Here is a 14,745-nt window from a genome sequence, read left to right as displayed (position 1 = left end):
CAAAGTTATATTTTTTTATTCTTCATTATGTTTTGTATAGAGTTTTGTATAATGTCAAGATGGTAGTAAAATGTTAATGAAACCAACATACCATATTTATACATAGTACATTGAAGATGAATGTCAATATGTAACATTTAACCAAAATTCAATCTTCTCAATGCAAAGTAAAAGGAAATAAAGCAAATTCATGACGATTTTTAAAACGGAGACTGATTTCCACATCCAAAAAAAACCCCACAAAAACAACGTAATATTCTTCGCTAGAAGTTCACGTACATAATTATGTTTATTAGGTGGATTAAAATTCAAGAAGACCTTGACTTGGTTGGATTGATTTCAACTTGTAAATGTATATTTACCCCTCGGGGATCATTTAAATCTATTTTTTTAAATCCTCGTTTTCCGCACATGTGAATTATTATGATATTAGACTTACATTTATTACCACAGTAAAAATGTATGCTTTTAAACGCAATTAAATATCCGTATTAGTGTACCAGTAAGCCTAACTAAACCACAATGTTCCGTATCTTGGTTCCCACTAGGACGAAGCGCAATGACGTAAACGCAATGCAGGTGTGTCAACAAATCACAAACGACCGTTTGGATAATCAATCGATTGTGATTGGTTAAATTACTTAAGCTGCGCTTACGTCTTAGAGTGGGAGCCAAACTGTATTTTGAAACGTCATTCCGCGCGCAGAAACTCATGAGCGCGCGTTGTGAAAATGAAGGGTCATTTAACGTTCATACCATAGCCTATCACGTTACATATAATAACACAGGAACAATGAAAATACAAAATAACCCACCCTTCATGTATTTCACTTCATTACCTCGACCGTCTGATATAAAACGGTGACACTCGAGTATCATGCATCCTCTAGGTAGGTGTACTTATATCTCAACTCCCTTCGGATGCCACACACGATTATTCAATTAAGACAGTTAAAAGCTAATTGTGCTAACGACTAAAACAAGTTCAATAACATGAAGTCTAGTAATCTATTTTACTCAAGACTTTTAAAAAAGCAGATAAAAACGGGGGGGGGGGGGGGAAATTTTAAAAAATAGTCTGTGAACATAATAATATAATTAAAACTGACTGGGTTCTGTTTTCTTACTGTTTAACTCATTTTGGAAACATGTTTATTCCGTATTACTGGTCTACCTCCGATTTATAGGGATATTCGCATGTTTGTCAAAGTATGAGAGAATCACCGGTTCATGTTCTATTGAACATACGTGTCTTTATTTTTAAATTTATCCAGGAAAAAGCAGCATTCAAATATAATAATATTATATTGTTTAGTCATAACATAATGTGTGGGTAACTAAGTAAGTACATATACGGAGAGACCCTTTGTTAATGTTTGTATTATTTTATGTATTTATTTTCATTCATATTTTATGCTGTTTTATAAATTGTCTTAGAAAGCAATAAATAAAACTTACCCACTTACTTACAATTATAGTATTGTATATGTTTTTCTGGTCATATTCATATTTTTGCATGCACAATAGTCATTTAAATAGTCATTTACTGCAACACTTACTATGTATGAACTGTGATACGTTTATCTACGGGTACAACAGGAAATCACATTTCCTTTATCACCAAACAAGTTTATTAAGCAACTGAATTAGAACAATTTAGGAAATATTAAATGAGGTAAGCTAACGTGTTCAGCCCTATCCCTTAAATATCCGTTAAATTAAGTCCAATCTAAGGTGATTCATCGCCACAAAAAGGTGGTATCTAAATTACACTACTCTGTTTAATGTATTGCAATAATATTCTAAATTGCGATTAATTTGGTTTCCTGCAGTAAAACCGTGTTTTTAAAGAAGGCAAATCTGATATGAGAATATGCGATTTTACAGTAGGAAAATTCACAGTTCCCAAGCAATAATTACGCAGGTAATTTGACCAATCAGAATGTTCCCCTGTGATTGGTCACATTGGTTATTGCGTATACGTTGATTGTTGCGTCCAAGTGGGAATTAAGCTTATAAGCCCCAATGTGTATTATTGTCATACAGTATTCTCAAATATCCATATACCCTTTGCGTTACTAAACTTTTCACATTTTAAAGATCCTGTTTGTGCTGAATACTCACGCATTATTGCATAATATTAATTTGATCTAAAGTTCATTTTAATATAATAACATTTCACGTCCGTCATTAACACAGAAACACTGCGAGTGAAGTGTTGCTTGTTTTTTTATCAACCAAAAACCTAAATTAAAAAACGGTCGATAGAGTGTGGCCTGTTACCAATTATAAGACCTTCGTGTTTCCTATTCCTAAACTATCTCGCAGGCCAGCTTATTTCAGTCTCTGATAAGAATAAGGGGACGTAATAATAAACTATAACATAATCAATTTAAACCAACCTGCAAATAAAACTCAGAAATAGGTTATTTTGACACGTGACAAGATGAAAAATGTTGAAGCCTTTTGTACACTGTAAACTTTTTGTTTGCAAACTCAGAGTTTGCTCAAGTTTTCTCATTTAAGAGTTTGCTCGAGTTTGCTAATTAAGAGTTTGCTCAAGTTTGCTAATTAAGATTTTGCTTAAGTTTGCTAACTCAGAGTTTGCTCAAGTTTGCCAACTCAGTGTTTGCTTAAGTTTGCTAACTCAAGTTTGCTCAAGTTTACCAACTCAAAGTTTGCTAACTCAAAGTTTGCTAACTCAAAGTTTGCTAACTCAAAGTTTGCTAACTCAAAGTTTGCTAACTCAAAGTTTGCTAACTCAAAGTTTGCTAACTCAAAGTTTGCTAACCCAAAGTTTGCTAACTCAAAGTTTGCTAACTCAAAGTTTGCTAACTCAAAGTTTGCTAACTCAAAGTTTGCTAACTCAAAGTTTGCTAACTCAAAGTTTGCTAACTCAAAGTTTGCTCAAGTTTGCAAACTCAGAGTTTGCTCAAGTTTGCAAACTCAGAGTTTGCTTACCTTTACTAACTTAGAGTTTACTTAAGTTTGCAAACTCAGAGTTTGCTTAAGTTTGCTAACTCAGAGTTTGCTTAAGTTTGCTAACTCAAAGTTTGCTCAAGTTTCCTAATTCAGAGTTTGCCCAAGTTTGATCAGAGTTTGCTCAAGTTTGCTAACTCAGCGTTTGCTCAAGTTTGCTAACTCAAAGTTTGCTAACTCAGAGTTTGCCCAAGTTTGCTCAAGTTTGCTAACTCAGAGTTTGCTTAAGTTTGCTAACTCCGAGTTTGCTCAAGTTTTGTTAACTCCGAGTTTGCTAACTCCGAGTTTGCTCAAGTTTGCTAAACTCAGAGTTTGCTTAAGTTTTGCAAACTCAAATCTGTATCTCAATTATCTTTCTAATCACGAGGATGTATTATGGTTTAACATCCATTAATTTGGGGTTTGTCTACCGCCTCTCTAATCACGTGAAGCTGTATCCGTCTAATCTATTATAATCGTATCTGTTTGCAATTCAACAATAACTAATTTCTCCATATGAACAAATTGATTTGTAAAAATCCCGAATCAACACGGTTCACTGGTAAATCAGAACAAAGTTCATCAAAATAGAGAAACGGACATTACTTGACAATTGATTCTTGTATGTCCTGTAGTAACTTGCTTAATGAAGACATTTTATTGAACAACATGATGATTGTGTTTACCAGGTGAAGATCATGTCATTGGTGTTTTTTCTGTTAAAATGTATCTCCACGCTTTTCCAAATGACTTTTTGATCGATCTATTTTCATTTTTTTGAAATAAAAAATCTATGTCTTTATATTAATTGAAACATTTGAACTTTGTGAATAACTTTTTCTTTCTCTTCGGGTCATGTGGCCCATAAGCATAAGACCTTTTCCATTCGCTTTTTCTGTTTATGGTAACTTGTTTGGATTCCTTCCAAATTTCCAACCCAACACTTTTTATGAAATTAATTCTAAATAAATATATCAGTACCCATGTTCCTCAGCAACTTTATGCTCTAGTGATTTCTAATGTTTTTAGTCACCATTAGTTGTCCATGCGTGTACGTAACATTAGTATGATTTCCGTTTATTATTCAGAGGCACTCAACTTATCGATGAACTTTAACAAAAATGGAAATAATTAATTGAAACAGTGTTAACATAGCTTACACGTTGATAAAGCATGATTAAACAAAATAAACTTTGTATGACGTTGCTAAAACAATTAGAACACGAGGAAGTTAAAATGTTCGAATCATATCTATGTGTACCGTAATCCAAACAATGTACCATAAAACTCCCACTTGGACGCAGCGCAATGATGTACGCGAAACGCAAGTAATTTGACCAATAACGATGAGCTGGATCATCCAAATTGTCGCTTGCGATTGGTCAATTAACTTGCGTTGCGCGTAGGCCTTTTCGTTGCGTCTAAGTGGAAACCAGGAAGTTTAAACCACGCGACACACGCGCTTAATATAATCCCTGTGTCTTTTACTTTGTGCTTACAAACCTAATATCCATGTGTGCTACAGTGCAATATAACATTATGACGAGATGTTGTATAAAGTTTATTAAACGAACAATGGATTATTATATATACAGTAATAATAAATTCCTCGAGTTACATTTCTATTTATTAAACTGATTACTTCAATATGTGCATGCTTATGATAAGTCTGACATATTTAAGGTTTTTGTAAATGTTGAACTGATAACTTTATGAAAAATAGGTTAATAGGGACTAATAATAAGTCGAAGACAAAGCGGATATCCTGTAATTAATAATTGACTTGCGTATCGACTGAGAAACTTAATTTGAAAATAACTCATAGTAACATATTTGTTACTTCCGTACATCAGAAATTCAAGCAATTAATGGGTTTATAACCCTAGTCCTATATTAGTAGTCGCTCCCATCGAACATACATTCGTAATTTTTTTGATAAATATAAATAATAGTATACAATACGTTATATTGAAAATATGTGAGTAATTAAAATAGACGAACAACGAGGACGAGGACAATCATTAAGATATAGAAATAGTTAATTATTAAATAATAAGTTTTGAATAATCAGCATGTATTGCATATTTATTGTATTAGTAAAATCAAAATATACAATTCACACTTATCATGAGTGAGACAGACTTTACGCTGTAGCGGTAACATGATTTGAACATCTCTTTTGCTTAGCGACGCACATTCTTAAAACGCGATTCGTTATTACGCATTACAATAAAAAAAAAAGAAAAGTCATACAACATGTAAACAAAAGTATTAAGTATGTCTGCCATGAAATGATTGATTAATTTACACTTTAAATAGATGAGGCCTTAATGTTGTAAACTTGTAATATCAGTCTAGGCCCGTGAGCCCCTTGTAACATCTATCGGATATTACATTAGTTGTTCCCGAAGGAAGGCGGGTAGGTTCACTGTCCAGACATTTTACGCAATGATGTCTCGCCTAGAAATATTATGTATTATTTCCATTTGTTCAAAATATTATTAAAATATGGCAATATCGTCTGTGTGTTTAATTACATTTTATGCATATACTAAACTGTTAAAAAAAGTGTAGTAATACGAGCAGCAAACATCAATAACTTCACGTTTAAATAATATTACTACGTATATGAATTCAACTCTGGACATACTTTTAACTTTATGTCAAATGGTTCAACATAAGTTGTCGAATATAGAAAGTTATAACATATCTTTTATAGATTAACAATATTATTTTATTGTAGTTTTTATCCTTTTCATCCCGGATTCTGTCATCTGTTCTGCTCTTTTCCAATTTATGTTTTTATTTGTGGTCTCTTAAAACAGTTTTCATCTAACTTGTTTTTTAGACTTCCCTCTGTGTTTCGTTTCCACAATAAAGATGTCCATTTGAGCTCTACCTTTTTTTTTATTCTGCATTTCTAATTTTTAATGAGACTTATGACGATCTTGACGTACTATACATTAAATTGATATCAACTATGAATTGTACACTGATCGTGCAACCAGTTTAAAGCCTTGTCTACACTATCAAACTAGTTTGACAAAACAAGTGTGATGTGCCCAAATATGACAGTGATGATATGCTCAAATATGGTAGTGATATGACATCACCATGTCCATATATGGACACATTACATAAAGTTTAAGAGTGTAGACAGAGCTTTAGAATCCTTGAAGATTCTACGCTTGGTTTATATAGAATTAGTGAATGAATTCAAGAGAGACTCTCCACACATGTTTACTCTATTGATATATGCCTTCTTTACGGTGAAGTGAGATGTGTTATTCTATCTATGAAGTATCGGATGCACTGGCGTTTTCTTTGATCTTTCTTGAAGGGTACTAAATTAATTTTCCATATACCTATTTGGAATACCAGGACTTAAGATATTAAGTTTGTTCCCTAAAGACGATACTTCAAAAGGTTGAAACTGGTTTATGTCTGTTATGATGATAAACATTTATAATAGATATGATTGCATAGAAATAGACCTACTATAAATATTTTGTAATTTAAATTAATAAGAAAATGTATGGAACGCCACAGAGTACGTGCAATGAAGCGCGAAAAGTGCGTATTTAATCGTAATGAAGACATTGACTTTTGACGGATACGCATGAGCAGTCAAAATCGCATTGCAGATTACTATTGAGAAATAATTATTGTAATGTTATTAAGGCCTACATTAGTATATAATTTCTCTCAGCACGTTGTACCTACGCATTGAGAAAGAATAATAATTGATGATTAAACTTATTAAACCAACACTCATATATCCTACTTGTTCATACTTAACTAGAAATATACTTTCTAAATATATGGCTGGAGCCACGGGATTAGTATTCGGCTTAAAAGCGTCCCTGTTGGGACGGCTAACGAGTTCTAATCGCTTCAGAACAATTCTGGTCTAGCCTAGCTCAGGAAACGTATAAGTACACAACACCCCGTAGAGATTCGAACCAGAAGTGGATAGGAGGACACCTCCCTGGCAGCTGTCATCTCTATCTGTGACAACACGCAATTTCTTGTTACACTGGTATTTATATGACTCTATATTGTTAATCTACTTACTTGTTTCTATACCGTATTATTATCGAGTTATAACACAATTCGAGCTATGTGTGTATAATTACACACTTTTCCTCCAATAAGGCATTAAACCTTCACATCAGTTATAATGCTTACAGTCTATGTTCAGCACACGTGATAGCTTATGATTTGTCACATTGTAATATTAGATCCTAGTAACAACTAAAACCTTCAATTCAAAGACACCATAAATACTGTATTAATCTTTTAAGACTACATTATGTAAGTCGAGCTTGTAATAATCGCAATAAATTCATGTAAGTTTTAGATTGTTTTTAAACAATAAATAGTTTTTAAACTAGTTATTGTTTGTTGTTTTACTGTGAATAAATAAGTGTATTTATTTTAATGGATATGGCTATTGTCATTCATCCAGCTAGTTATATCGTGGCTTAATTTTGACAAAGGTTAAAACAAACTATACATAGTTTATGTATATTCATCCCTTAGCAAAAACTCATCTTGGTTCCCAATGCAATATACAAGGATTTTAAGCGCAAGTAAAGTTGACCAATCACAAGCGACAGAATGTTAGATATTGAATGGGTCTAAATTATTTGAATTTGGGTACGTCCTAGCGGATATTAATAAATCTGATTTACAACAATATTAATATCCACCCATACATTTATTGTACTTAATTAGTTCATATTTATAAACTTCCTGTGAATAATAGCTAATTTTCATAAACATAATTTCGCTGATACATTGTAGATAAACGAGATGAGTGTTTATTGTTCCGCTATACCTCTCTTTCAACTCTATTATCACTATACCTAATGACTTCCCATTGAACTTCAGTATACTGCCAATAATTTATTGAATGCTAATAAAAAGTAATTTTAGGCAATTTGATCAGAATAACAAACGTTTGTACAGTTGGGCTCCGGATGTCTCTCCCTGTTTTGTCACGGAGGATCCACCGAATTTCGTGAATCTCCGCACGTATCTTTAAAAGATTTAAAACTTATAATTATTTATAGCGCGTAAGGCCAGTCCACTGGAAACATATATCCCTAACCCCTTGATTGGGACGCATGTTCCGCCTCACAAAAAGTAGATAAAAATATTATTTCTCGCAAATAATGAAAGTAACTAGCTAGACCTATAGTTATTAAAATAAACACTACCATTTTTAACGGTCTGGTAAGTACAGTAGACATACCCGAGTACCTTGACAAAAACAAGCAACTATTATTAATTAGGCCTACATATTAATTTGAAGTTTGTGTTATTTATCGACTTATCTCAGTTAGGATCAGTGTTGTCTTGGTTACACACTTCTTTGTCTGCCACACGTTTTTAAATTTAATATGCTGCCACCTATCCGTCTGTAAAAGTTTCACTGCCATTAGAGGGCGACAGTTTAATTGATAAACATTTCAAATTCGAGAGAAACATTCTCTTTTCTTATTTCTTTAATTTGAATTAGATAAAAAGCCCCCTACTAATTACCTTATACTAATACCTTATTGGTTCTTTAAATGTATATGTTTAGTTGATTTATTTATATCATACAAATCAATCAAATCAATTTACTAAAAGGACATCTTGGTCCTATATGTTGAATCTACTGCAAAATGACGATGATTTTGAATATACAGTTTTATAGGGAGTATATAACAACTGTACAGCGTAATATGCGAAGTATTCCTACTTTTAACTGTATTATACTGATTGAATTAACTGATGATGAATCTTAGTTTTCTTTGGAAGCTGTTGTTTCCCATTTTATCTTTATTTGTTAGTTGTGCTGCCACCTATGTTATTCTAACTTTTAATTCTCTGTCTGACGTTAAGAAGCGTGAGAGGGCGATGTCCTTGTATTTTAATAAGGCAATTTATAGTAGAGTATTAGTGGCAGTATTAATAACAGATTTTAATAAGTCTTTTGTAAACAACACTGTAAAGTATACACCTAAGTACTTCTATTGATCATTGCAAATGATGATGAAGATTGTCTGGTGTTCTTTAGGAACGTATTAATAACTGAGATAAAGAGACAAAGTCGCCATTGAGTTAATTCGTGTGGCACAATAATTGATAGTGATTAGCAAATGTGTGGATGACGATCATTCATGTTTGACTGCTGCACTAGTAAGAATGTGTATAACATTATGGTATATCTTGAAGATTGGTTCCCAATTAAGCTTGGTTTCCGCTAGCGACGCAACACAACGCTACGTAAGTGATTTTACCAATCACAACCGATGGATTACTCGAACTGTGGTCAATTCGCTTTCGTTGCACGTACGTACTTGCGTTGCGTCAACTATAGACGCAACGCAACGACGTACGTGCATTGCAATATTTTGACCAATCACGGCCCGGTGGATCTGTGTCGCTTGTGATTAGTCAACTCATTGCGCCGTTGCGTTGCGTCCTATATGGGGAAGCAAGCTGAACTATGAAAACTGGACTTTAAGATTTAACAGAATGTAACTAGCACGTTATGAACTGTCTGTTAACACAAATTTTGATTGTTATTACTGTTGAACCCGAAAATCTTATTTTTACGATTTCCTTTACTATTTTGTTTGTGTCGACGTTTTGATAATTAAAAGTCAACAACATCCCCTCCTATCCTTCCTCAAACTTATATATTCCGGACGCCAGCCTGTTGGGTGAGGCCTGATTAATAATTATCATATTCATATATATTATGCCTATACAGTATGTTGGCTACGCAATCCACAATTTTATAAAACGTTGTACATTTTAAATGAGATGTTAACACACTGGCTAAATTACATATCCATATACCTAATATAGCGTATACCGTTTTACAGTCTGTACCGTGTGTTTTTATTGATATCAACTATGGTAAAGGCTTTTAAAGCGAAACAATTTTATCGATCGGTGGTTAAAACGAGCATTACAGATTTACAGAGAAATAGACACAATCATGCAGTGAACGGAGTAGACAGGTTAATCAATAGTACTAGCTAAATTGGGTAGAATTAGCAGCAGTAATTCTATGTATTACCCAATAGTCATGTTATTAGCTTAATGCAATTTGATCATCGGTAGACTATGCGCATGTCATGTACATTATGGAAACACCATCTACAAAAAAAAGGTACAATGTGGTGCGCGCACGCGTGATGCGCACATACGTGATTCGCGCACGTTCAATTTTCATAACGATAACAAGTTTGTGTACGTCTCTCTATGCATACTGATAAACGAAGAGAAATGATAGGCCTACTAGCTACCTAAGCTGGACGTGATTTTGATGTTGACAAAATCTGAAACTGATAATCTTATTATAGGCAATGTGGATCAATAAACGTCAGGGCTGACTTCCTCGTAGGCGAAAGAGATACGTCTATGCACAGCATGACCTGTCCAACGGTAACAAACCAATGCTTATACATTCTGTGTGCGTCCGTTGCTATTAGGGCTTTTAGAAGATGTCGGTGTGGAATGATATACAACACATTTAATCTAATAAAATGTGCTTGATTTTAAGAAAAAACAAGCTACTTAAGTTAAGATTTCCTGCCGTACTTATTTCAACCCCAGCCAGCTATGAAATAATGCAGACGGCGATCTTTGGTAAAGAGTATTTTAAACCCGTTTAAAGACCACGTGGCATTTATCTGACTAGGATTGTTTTATGTTTTTAATATTCTTAATCTGCATTTAATATTGGTTGTTGTTAATATATATGTAATTGGATAATATAACACAGAAGGAACATTGAATATTAAAACATTTAGACATTACAAAATATACATAGGCATTAGACTCAAAACATTATAAAGTATCTATAGACATTAAACACAAAACAGTATATAGACATTCAAGACAAGAAAATAAAAAGTATCTATAGTATATATAGACATTCAACACAAAATTAATATTATAGGCCTAAAGTCTATATAGACATTTAACACAAAACAGTATCATGTATATATAGACATTCAAGACAACAATTAAAAAGTTTATATATACATTTAATACAAAACAGGAAAGTGTCTATAGACATTCAGCAAAAAAACATTACAAAGTATCTATAGACATTTAACACAAAACATCAACGTATTCCACTTTAATTACAATGCGACTCATTTTAATATTTTGGACTGTATATCATAAAGAACGCATACTGTTCTATATCATATTATTTATTCATTGTTAAAACGAGGACGACATGCTTTTGCGACAAAATCGCTGTCAAAGTTGGCCTACATGTAAACATATCTTTTTTTAAATACTTTAACGTGTGACAATCACTTACATTATAAATGAACTTAAATGGATACAGCATCTAATTTAGAAGACAGATAGGTTGGCGACTCTCATAGACCATTTCTTTATGAAACAAAATTATTATGGCAGTTATAATCAATTTGTTACTAGTTGTTCATTTCAACTCATGGGTGTTCTTTTCTGCAACACCATGTTTTTCTGATTTAATTCCAACCCCTAAAGCAACTTTCTTCACCACAAACTTTTCTCACCTTTGAAAACAGGTATGTTGATAAACGCCTACGGCGCATGTTTTCAAGCGTTATTCTGTGATGAATACGTTACCCACAACAACACACACTCATTCTGATCTTTACATATCTACATTTATTTAAAGTTCTATGTCAGTAGAATTTTGTGTGGAAACTCCAATTTTTGTTGTCGGTTTCTTTTAGATAAAATGTGTTTGTTTTCTCATATGGTTATAATTCAATCTCGTTGTTCACATGGAGCCCGTATTCAGTTCAGTGGCTGGTTGGAACGTTGGACTACGTTATGTTTTTTCGGCAACACACATACGTTTGTACGGAATACGAAATTAGTTAAAAATGAACAGTAGCAGGACGCAAAGCAAGCTATGTTGGTAGGCGACAGTTTGGATAATCTATCGCTTATCATTGGTCAAATTACTTAGGTTGCCCCATACGTCATACGTTACGTCCTACGTAACGTTCATAGTGGAAACCAAACGTATACATTTCATGTTTCTCAGGATTTTTATCGTTCCGCTAGACTATAGACTCAAATGACGGAATGGTCTAGCAGGCGAGTTTTCCTTTGTGTTGCCGTTTCGTCAAAACATGGAGGTACTGTCAAACTGTCTGCACAATCGGATGACATTAGTACATCATGAATTCTGTCAGACAGGAACCAAATTGAATTATACCGGGTGTTGTTGAGGATGCAAACTGAAGGATTTTAATTGTAACTTGTGACTTTGTCTGACATAAAATGAAATATAAAATTTGAAAATCATAAACATATGCAAGTGAGACCACAAAGTAGACTTAAAATAGTATTTGTAATAGGTTGTTAAATGGCAGACACTCATTTGTATGTCTGTAGACCAATAACGTGTATCCGGTAGTCAGCTTAGGTTAATGCAGAAATGGATGGAATAATTGGTAAATTTATTTAAACGAATGATTAAATGAGATTTGCACTTTAATGTTGACTTTTATATACATTTAAATGACAGCAATATGGTTTTACAACTTCCATAATATTATGTTTGAAAGTACACACATGTTTACGTGGTCAATCGTATCGTATATTATTATTGATCTAAAGCAGCTCTGTCTACACTATCAAACTTTATGTGACAAAGAAAAGTGATGTGCCCATACATGGCCTTATCACTACCGTATTTGAGCACATCACACTTTTTTTTTATAGTGTAGACAGAGCTTAAGTACGTTTTTATCAAAGATCGGATAAAAATGACCTTTTTTGCGCTTGAATTGCGCACGCGCAGTGCATCGCGTTACAAACAAAAACGCGTTTATGGTTTACAACACTGTACACAATTTATAGACAATTATTCAGAAAGTGCGAGAAAAGCCGTCATTTAATATGTTCTTAATTCATGTCATAACATACCTCGTTAAAACATTCCGTTCAGGAATACAGTTATAGTGTTACATGCGGTTTTCTAGTCTGCTGGTTGGCGCGCTATTCGCCTGTTGTGTGGTCCCCAGTCAGCATCCAATTATGTTCATTATCAAGTTTAACGTTTGAAAATGAATTACTGATTTGTTCTTCATTTTGTGATTGAAGTAATTAACGCGACCACCCACCAAGATCAACACTTATAGCGTAACAAATGATGTGACGTGTTGATCGCCACAACTGACCCGTTGACCAGGCACGTCGCGTAAACAAGCAGGTTTTGGGAAGTTTGGATTCATGTTTCAATCAAAAATAATTGTTTCTCTTTAATTATTGCCTACAACAATATTTCTAGTTGCTTTAAAGGGAGAGTACCTCTTTTATATTATTAATGTATATATATATCATTATACATTTGAGAATGATACAAATTCGCGCGTCACTTAGAGGGCGGTATATTAGACACACCCACATCCAGGGTCCTTGGTAACGTATATTATAATATTAATACATTCTGCGGTTCTGTAATATCATAATTGTACTGCACTTTAAAAGGTTCCGCCGAACCCACGTTGATTCCAGCACAAACCAGGAAAAGATTATCGTGGTGATTGCGGACAAACTTTAATAACTCTGACAAAATACAGAATTGTTGAATAAAATCTTGATAAATGGGGCCACTGAATACTATTTACTTCCCCCTGCTAGGAAAGCGGATGTTGGTGTTAGACAAGACCTTGTGCCTTTCGTGCTCCAACACCTGGGCTATTGCTCCTGCGTGCTTGACCGGGTTTACTGATCGGGCCTCGGGTTTCGCTCCAAGGATCGCACCACCTCATAATTTACCTTGATAATTAAAAACACACCTTTACCTGTTTGACAACATCCAAATAATTATTTTTAAACGAAATAATTTCAGCATGAAAGTGAAACGAATACTTTTTCAATATGGCTGATACTGGTTTTTGTATGAAAAAAAGATATAAATATTCTGCTAAATTTAATTGAATTGAATATAATAAACTTTCTTTCGTATATTTTTCGTATCATATTGTACCATTACATATCATATATCATTTGGCCATATTTTATTTCGCCATTTCAAATTACACGGAGGTTTTGCACAGACATAACATTATGAGAAAAATAGAAAAGAAATCAGATTACAGAAAAGGAAGGGAAAATTGAATGAAGATTAAAGCTTGGTCCCCACTTGTGACGCGACGCAATGACGTAGGCACAACGTAGGTGAGTTGACCAATGGCACGTGACAATTCGGGTGATCCATCGCGTCGTGGTTGTTAGTCGACACATTGCGCTGCGCTCTCGCCGTCCTAATGCTTGGTTTCCACTAGGGACGCAACACAAGGACGTAACGCAACGTCCAATCACATGCGATGGATTATTCAAACTGTCGCTTGTCATTGGTCAACTCGCTTGCGTTGCGTTTACGTCCTTGCGTTACGTCCTAGTGGGAACCAAGCTTTACGTTGCGTCCAAATAGAAATCAAGCTTGTAGAAATGTGTATATAAAGCAAATTACTACTGTACCGCGGCACTTTTGATAATTATCTCACAATTTCAGAATATGAAAGGAAAACTCCAATTTCAGTTTTTATTGCAAATGTCATCAGTGGAGTTAGGGATGCGAAAGATAGATGGTTGTTCACCCCGTGTGTTGTATCTACTAATTACTTACTTGTCATTCTAATTGGTGACATTTAACTTTACTTAAATGCTCTTTATTGAATTATATTCTTGATATATAACTTAAAGGTGGAAAGGGCTTCGACTGGTGAGTTTGTCGTCCTAAAATGAAATGAAAAAATGAAT

The sequence above is a fragment of the Antedon mediterranea genome, chromosome 7, assembly GCF_964355755.1.
Source record: "Antedon mediterranea chromosome 7, ecAntMedi1.1, whole genome shotgun sequence".
Classification (NCBI taxonomy): Eukaryota; Metazoa; Echinodermata; class Crinoidea; order Comatulida; family Antedonidae; genus Antedon; species Antedon mediterranea.
The sequence above is the reverse complement of the archived record's forward strand: the minus strand, read 5'-3'. Positions refer to the sequence as shown.